Below are 8,400 nucleotides of genomic sequence, written 5' to 3'. Positions count from 1 at the left end.
AAATTAGAAAGCGACCTTGCCCTTAAAGACCTTATGAGCCACAGCCAACCAGAAATCTGCTTCTTATACAAGAAAATTAACATGTCTTTTAAATATAAGCCAGTGGTTCTCAGAGAGTCAGAACCACCTGGGAACTTGTTGGAAATGCAAATTCTGGAGCCTCACCCCAACTTCTCCTTGAATGCACACCTGAATCGGGTAATCTGAGGCAGGCTAGGGTTTTAGAGTCTCCTTTATCACAGTAGGGTTTCTGCCAAAGCATCCCTGAAGGCTCACACAGTATGTGTGGGATGGATGAAGGGCTCCACGGTTTTCCCTGGAAGTCGCTTCCTCAATTGATTCCCCACCGTCGGCTTGATTTCTTATCATCTACCTCTTTCTCTTAAGTAAGTCGTTCTCCTGAGGGTGTACTTGCTGTATTCCTGTATTTAAAAAGGTGTGTAAATTAATTGTGTGGAAACCTACAGCTGCCTTCTCCTAAGGTGTGTCATCCTTAATAGAATCTTTACTTTGACTTTACCAGAAATCTCTCACTTCCTAGCATCCTGCTAACACCCTTTTATTTCGACATCAGTTGAATGCTTCAATGTCCAGGTTACTTCTTCTTTTTTTAAGTTTATTAATTTATTTTGAAAGACAGTGTGGGGGAGGGGCAGAGAGAGGGAGAGGGAGAAGCCCAAGCTGCACACTCAGCACAGAGCCCAACATGGGGCTTGATCTCATGAACCATGAGGTATGGCCAGAGCCAAAACCGAGTCAAATGCTTAACTGACTGAGCCACTCAGGCGCCCCTCCAGGTTACTTCTAAACACATTCTTTTTTTTTTTCCTTTTATTTCTTTTGTCTTATTTCATTTTATGTTTTATTGAAGTATAATTAACATGCAGTGATATTAGCTGAATAATGAGTCAACAATTCTATACGTAACTCAGTGCTCATCATGATAGGCGTACTCTTAATCTCTTTCATCTATTCCACCCGTTCCCCCATCCACCACCCCTCTGGCAGCTACCAGTTAGTCCTCCGTATTTAAGAATCTGCTTTTTTGTTCGTCTCTTTTTAAATTTCTTTGTTCATTTGTTTTGTTTCTTAAATGACACATGTAAGTGAAATCATATGGTATTTATCTTCCTCTGACTTACTTCCTTTAGCATTATACCTCTAGATCCATCCATGCTGTTGCAAACGGCAAGATCTCATTCTCTTTTATGGCTGAGCAATATTGCATTGTATATATACTCCATCTTTATCCATTCATCTGTGGGTTGCTTCTATATCCTGGCTATTGTAAATCACGCTTCAATAAACATAGGGGTGCATATATCTTTTCAAATTAGTGTTTTCATATTCTTTGGGTAAATACCCAGTAGTAGAATTACTGGGTCCTATGGAAATTCTATTTTTAATTTTTTGAGGAAGCTCTAAACTGTTTTCCACAGTGGCCGTACCAGTTTACATTCCCACCAACAGCACACAAGAGTTCCTTTTTCTTCACATCCTTGCCAACACTTCATTTATTATCTTCTTGATTTTGGCCATTCTGACAGGTGTGAAGGGATATGTCATTGTGATTTGGATTTGCATTTCTCTGATGACTAGTGATATTAAGCAACTTTTCATGCATCTGTTGACCATTTGTATGTTTTCTTTGGAAAAATGTCTATTCAGTTCTTCTGCTCATTCTTCATTAGATTATTTGAGTTATTTGGCATTAAATTGTAGACGTTCTTTATATATTTTGGATATTAACCCCTTATTGAATATGTCATTTGCAAATATCTTCTCCCATTCAGCAGATTGCCTTGTCATTTTGTTGGTGGTTTCCTTCACTATGCAAAGGCTTTTAATTTTGGTATAGTAACAATAGTTGAATTTTGCTTTGGTTTCCCTGCCCGAGAAGACATATCTAGAAAAGTGTCTCCACGGCCAATGTCAGAGAAATGATAGCCTATGTTTTCTTCTAGGAGTTTTATAAATTCAGGTCTCACATTTGGACCTTTAATCCATTTTGAGTTTACTTTTTGTGTGTGGTGTAAGAAAGTGGTCCAGTTTTAGTCTTTTGCATGTAGTTGTCCAGCTTTACCGGCACTATTTGTTGAACAGACTGTCTTTTTCCCATTGCCTACTCTTGCCTCCTTTGTCACAGATTAATTGACCAAATATTCATGGGTTTATTTCTGGGCTTTTTATTCTGTTCCACTGATCTATGTGTCTGTTTTTGTGCCATGCCAAACCGTTTTGATTGCATACCATTGTCCTAATACCCTTTAAGTTGAGTTAGATGCTTCAACATCCAGTTTACTTTTAAACCCATTCTTTGTCTCAATTAGATTATTAAGAAATAGAGATTTTCATTATTATTTAAATTAGTGATCATAAAATGTTATCACTAAACACCATCAGCACTAGGATATTTTTCTCATCTAAAGGTAAGAATGAAAAGCCATCTGTTTGCTTACATTGGGGATTACCAAATACTTTCTGAACAGTTTTAGATACCTAAGCCTGCTATTCTTCTGGATTCCAAAGAACAGACTGGCTGTGCAGGTATGAAGTCAACCCCAAAATTGACTCTCTCCCAAAATTGTTTGTGGTGAGGCTTTTTCGGACAGCTCTGGGTCAAAGTTACCACAAAGACATGTGAGTTGACAGGGAACATGGCACAAGGAGCAGGGGGAAAGGAGCTTGTGTTGCCTGTACCTCCTATTTCCCAGTGAACCGGAAGTCAACTACTGAGAAGTCTCTGGGGGAATTTTGCCAAAGACTCGTATCTTGCTTTCAGTGGGGCTCTTTACTCCCTCTCCTCTTTTGCACCTCATCTTTTGTTTTCCAACTTTATTATTAGAGACAAATTTTGTTTTAGGGTGTCTCAACCTCATGTCACTATGAGAAGCACTTTACATGTGTTACCTCATTGAATTCATTTTATCTAACGTCCCCATTCCTAGTTTAGTTCTTCGTTCTTTACGTGTTCAGCCTCTATCTTGTTTGCCTTCCAGTGTCTTTATTTTATATTTCCTTTAAAAAATATTATTATTATTCTGTCCTTTAGAATTTATACTTATTTCTAGTTTAGTTGAGAATTGTTTTTACAGCTGTGTTCATATTTTTATTTTACTTTACATATTGTAGCTTCTCATTTTTGTTTTGTAATTAAATGTGATCATTGGATCTTCTAACAGATTGTTTTAATTACATTTGTATTTTAACCCTTATATTTTAATTTCGACATTTTCGTTTCTTTTTCTCTCTTTCTTGTGTTATTTTACTTCAAATTTTTCACTGTCCTTAGGAATATTTATTTTCCTTTGCGTTTTTGGCTAGTAAGAAATATGGCCTCAGGAAGAGGCAGTGAAGAAAGAAAGGACACATCCTCAGTCTCCATGGGCTTCACATCAAGGAGAGGGACAATCTTACAAAAGGCAGGGTCTTCCAGCAGCCGCTCAGGATGAGGGCTCAGACTAGATTGGTTAGATATTACAGGGCAGAACAAGCTTAGAAAGTGTTCAACAACGGTACATCCGAAGTATACATAACATATGTGTTGGGTGACCATATAATTTGTCATCCAAACCCAGACACTTGTGAAAATGAAAGAAGGAGCCATTAAAGATGATGCTGGGGCGGGGGGGGGGGGGGGGGCTGTGTCACTCCATCAGTTAAGTGTCCGACTCTTGATTTCAACTCCAGTCATGATTTCACGGTTAGTAAATTCGAGCCCTACGTTGGGATCTGTGCTGACAGTGTGGAGCCTGCTTGGGATTCTCTTTCTCTTGCCCCTCTACCCCTCTTCTGCACTCTTTCTCTCAAAATTAAATAAATAAACTTATAAAAAAAAAAAAAACAAAACAGAAACATGATACTGGGACACCAGGCCTGCAGAAGCTATCCTGAGTAGCTGACATATGTAAAAGAAATATGTGTGAAAGTTCAAACCAAAATAATTAATATCAGCTCTTACCTGATAGATATTTACTGAATGATCAACCACATGAATATGAGAAATTACACCAGTTTAAATGTAAATAAAAATCTAGGGATGTCTGGGTGGATGAGTCGGTTAAGCTTTCAACTCGTGATTTGGGCTTAGGTCATGATCTTAGAGTTCGTGAGACTGAACCCTGTGACGGGCTCTGTGCTGATGGCATCGAGCCTGCTTGGGAATCTCTACTCTCTCTGCCCCTCTTTTGCTCTCTCTCTCCAAAAATTAAATAAATAAACTTAAAAAAAATGGAAATCAAAGAAACAGTTCCTGATATGGTAAACACTTTCTTGCTGGGTCGATTAAGAAAGTCCAGACAGGAAATTGTAGCAGCTTTAACACCATGCCTCAAGTATCCAGTGCACATTTTGGATTACACTAACCACAAAATAGCCCACAAATACTAATCTCTCTTTCCTCCTCTTCTTAGTACTGGCAACAATTTAAGTTTCATTTCACTGGGTTGTGAACAGTGAAGGTGATCCTGATGTTTGCCTCTGGATCTGGGAGGATAACGATCCCATTAGCTGAAGAAGGCCCACGGGAAGAAGAACAGAAGGCAGAGTCTGAGGAACCCGTGGGACATCCACGAAGAGAGGGCAAGTAGACAATAAGATATTAAAATCTGGAGCTCAGGTGACAGATCTAGACTAACGGTACAGATTATTGAGTGAATGGCTTTGGCAAATGTCCCAGGGTCACGTGGTGCAGGATGGACTTGCGGGCAAAGGTGGGGCCCCACGAAGATGCCCCTGTCCTCTTGCACCACCCCATAGTCTGCAGGATGCATCGGATACAGTATGAGCCGAGCCCTACTGCACACACATACACACACACACACACACACACACACACTCAAACACAATACTTTTCAAAGGTGAGAATGAGAGCGGTCTGGCAAGCAAGAGAACAAGAGCCTAGCTTGGGTGCCAGCTGCTGGGGGGGTGCCGCGGGGGGCGGGGGAGTTGCCTACTCACGCCAACAGCACTGGGGTCCCTTGGGTCAGGCTGAGCCTGTGCACTTGCTCCTTGTTAGACAAATTAAAGGGAGCTGCTGGAGCCACCGGTGGTCAGTCTTCTCTCCAGAAGGTTTGGAAATTATTACCGTAAGATAGCAAAACCTTGGGATGGATGAGACAGCCCCCAAAGAATGTACAGAGAAGAGAGACTCAAGGGCAGAATTCTTGGCCATTTCACATGTCAGCGTGTGGGCTAACTCAGCTGACCCAGTATCCTGAGACATACGAGGTAACTGTGTTTTTGTGCTACCAGGCACTGGGGAGCAATAACTTCCCTCCCCCTTTTCCTCAGTTGCCTTAACCACAGGGATGATTTATTAGAGCTGTGTGGTGGGCAGGTGCAGGGGTGGAGAAGGCCAATACCATCAAGCAGCCCACATGGGGCGTGTGGCCTTTGGCAAATTGTTGCCTCTTTCTCTTGTCAAAGAAATCAAAGGGGTTGGTAATATAAATCTAAATGCATGAATTTTCCATTTCATTTCTGCAATACCGTTGAAGGAGGTAACTCAGTTGTTCAGTTGCTACGTGACGTACCTTTAATTCCATGCGTTTTCATCTGAGGCATAAACTGCAAGTATCGACTTTAAGACTTTGTGAAAATTTGGGGGCGCCTGGGTGGCTCAGTCGGCTAAGTGTCTGATTCTTGCTTTTGGCTCAGGTAACGATCTCAGATTTGGTGAGTTTGAGCCCCACGGTGGGGTCTGCGCTGACAGTGCTTGGGATTCTCTGTCTCCCTCCCTCACTGCCCCTCCCCCCCCCCACTCTCTCTGTCTCTCTCAAAACAAATAAAACTTAAAAGAAAAGACATAATCTTTAAAAAAAAAAAGAGAGACTTTGTAAAAGTTTTGAAAATGGAAATATATGTTTCAATGTTTCTTCTGAGTAAAATAGTAGACCAAACAAAGAAACAATAGGCTAAATGGCTTTAATAGTATCCTTCTGTTTTATTTTTTGTTAAAGAATAATGCAAGAGTAAGATGAAAACAGGGTTGGCACTTTTATTCTATCAAACTGTGAGAATGGGCTTTTCATTTTATTTTATTTTTTATTTTTATTTTTTGTTAATGTTTATTCACTTTTTGAGAGACAGAGACAGAGTGTGAGCAGGGCAGGGGGCAGAGAGAGAGGGAGACACAGAATTGGAAGCAGGCTCCAGGCTCTGAGCTGTCAGCACAGAGCCCGATGCGGGGCTCGAACTCACGGACTCCAAGACCTGAGCCGAAGTCGGACGCTTAAGCGACTGAGCCACCCAGGCGCCCCGAGAATGGGCTTTTTGTAAAAAAGAAAAAAGGAACAGGAAAAGAAATTAATATGCAAATGAATATAAAAGCTTTGGGGGCGCCTGGGTGGCGCAGTCGGTTAAGCGTCCGACTTCAGCCAGGTCACGATCTCGCGGTCCGTGAGTTCGAGCCCCGCGTCAGGCTCTGGGCTGATGGCTCAGAGCCTGGAGCCTGTTTCGGATTCTGTGTCTCCCTCTCTCTCTGCCCCTCCCCCTCCCCCGTTCATGCTCTGTCTCTCTCTGTCCCAAAAATAAATAAATGTTGAAAAAAAAATTAAAAAAAAAAAAAGCTTTGAATTATCAGAAATCTGCAAAGACTTTTAGGTGTTAAGACAAATTTCTGAAATTTTCATCCCATTTATCACATTGAAGTTAAGCCCAAACAAATTATATTAGAGGATACCATAATACACAATTTTACCATGATATACTCACCAGGCATACACAGAGGGAAAAAAAGGAAAGCCTACCAACCTCCAGTTTTAACCACTGCCAGCCAAGCAAGTCCTTGATGCAGAATTTCTCTTTGTTAGCACATCGGTGAAAGTGAATTGGGTTAATTCACAGGAAAGTCTACTTTTAGTATTTGCAGCCTCCCCCGTCTAACTTTTGGTCCCCTTCTGACATGTCTGCTAATTCCATTCTGCACTTCTGGATGTCCAGGGTTAACTTGCTTTCTGACCGACCTTCCATCTAGACAGAGGTCATCCTTTCTCCCTTTCTTTTTATTTTAAATGTAAAACTCATTCACACTACTAGATTATTCCTTCCAAAAATATGTCCCGTAAGCCTCTTGTTTTCTTATCAAGGAGGAAAAGGTTGCTCATCACCACATTCCCAACGTCCAGTGTGTTCAGCCAGTCCATTTTTATGTAGCACTGAAACTCTTCACGGTGTGAAGAGAGGCAACTTTTGCTAATTAAGCTTTGTGGAAATGAGAGAACCCTTTGCAGCGCGCCGTCCAATATTGATCATGGCCAATGCAGGGTGTCAAACACAAGAAGTTTCCCTCGTGATGAGTCTGTAACATTAAGAGAACAGGCACTTTCATTTCCCAGACAGTTTTTACTCTCTCCTGGAGGAGTGCATGTTTTAACATCTGCCCCAGAGTCCCACTTCTTGTTTGACAGGTTTCTTCCATGAACCGGATTACAAAATGAGACGAAGATTACGAAGAGAAACGCTGTTACCTCATCGCTGCCCTTTTAAGGGTGTGTTGGACCAGGGTAAACCGCAGGGCAGGGCCAAAGAATGAGCCAGTTGAACATTCCTAGCGGCAAGAGAAATTCCTCTCTTTGTCACATGGTGGTTAAATAACTTCCTTTTATCTAGGGGTGGCATTCCTTGTATATCCTCTCTACCCCTGGAGGCTCTCTTCTTGATTGGTCCCCAACTGTATTTGGAAAGAGCTCGAGCACCAGCGGCTGTCGGCTGGAAGGCACCTCAGCCCCGCAACCGCAGGCCTAGATCTGCGAGGTCGGCTTCAGCAAGGGCAGAGCGGGGCCTTGCAGCCTGGCCGAGCTCTCGGATAAAAGGAAGGGTAGTTTAGGGTCATTGCAGTCTCTTCTCGCTCTTCAACTCTGCAGGGAAAGGAGAGGCTCACAGTTATTTCTCTCACAATGTACGCGTAGTTGAACATTTTTTGTACTGGATAAGCATCATAGATCTCTAAGGAGTCTGTATGTATGTCTCCTAAAATACTTAGAATGGACTGAGCCATTTCAAGGTATCCTCATATATAGAGAGATTCAGTGGCTGAGGACAGTTCAGGGCTGATGACCAAAGCCATCACCCTGAAACAGCCTTCAATGACCAGGAATCAGGAACTAGGTATTTTGTTTCAATTACCCTACTAGAAACCACAGTGGAGAGGAAGGTGTACAGGTGAAACTTGAGCCAATACATTTTGTCACAAAATTTAAAAAATACTGTTTGTTTTCTATGGCTGAAAGAATAAAAAGAAAATAATGCCTTCCAAAGAAAACTTACTTTTACAAGTTTCTTTGCATCCAGCCAGAATCTGTACCTTGAATAAGGCTCTGCCTCAAAATATTCAGTCCTGGCCACAGTTTGCCATCCATCCCGCTGCCTTCACTCCCTGTGACTCAGACCTTCATTCTC

This window comes from Prionailurus viverrinus, chromosome B2, assembly GCF_022837055.1.
Source record: "Prionailurus viverrinus isolate Anna chromosome B2, UM_Priviv_1.0, whole genome shotgun sequence".
NCBI classification, from domain to species: domain Eukaryota; kingdom Metazoa; phylum Chordata; class Mammalia; order Carnivora; family Felidae; genus Prionailurus; species Prionailurus viverrinus.
This window is presented reverse-complemented; position numbering follows the sequence as displayed.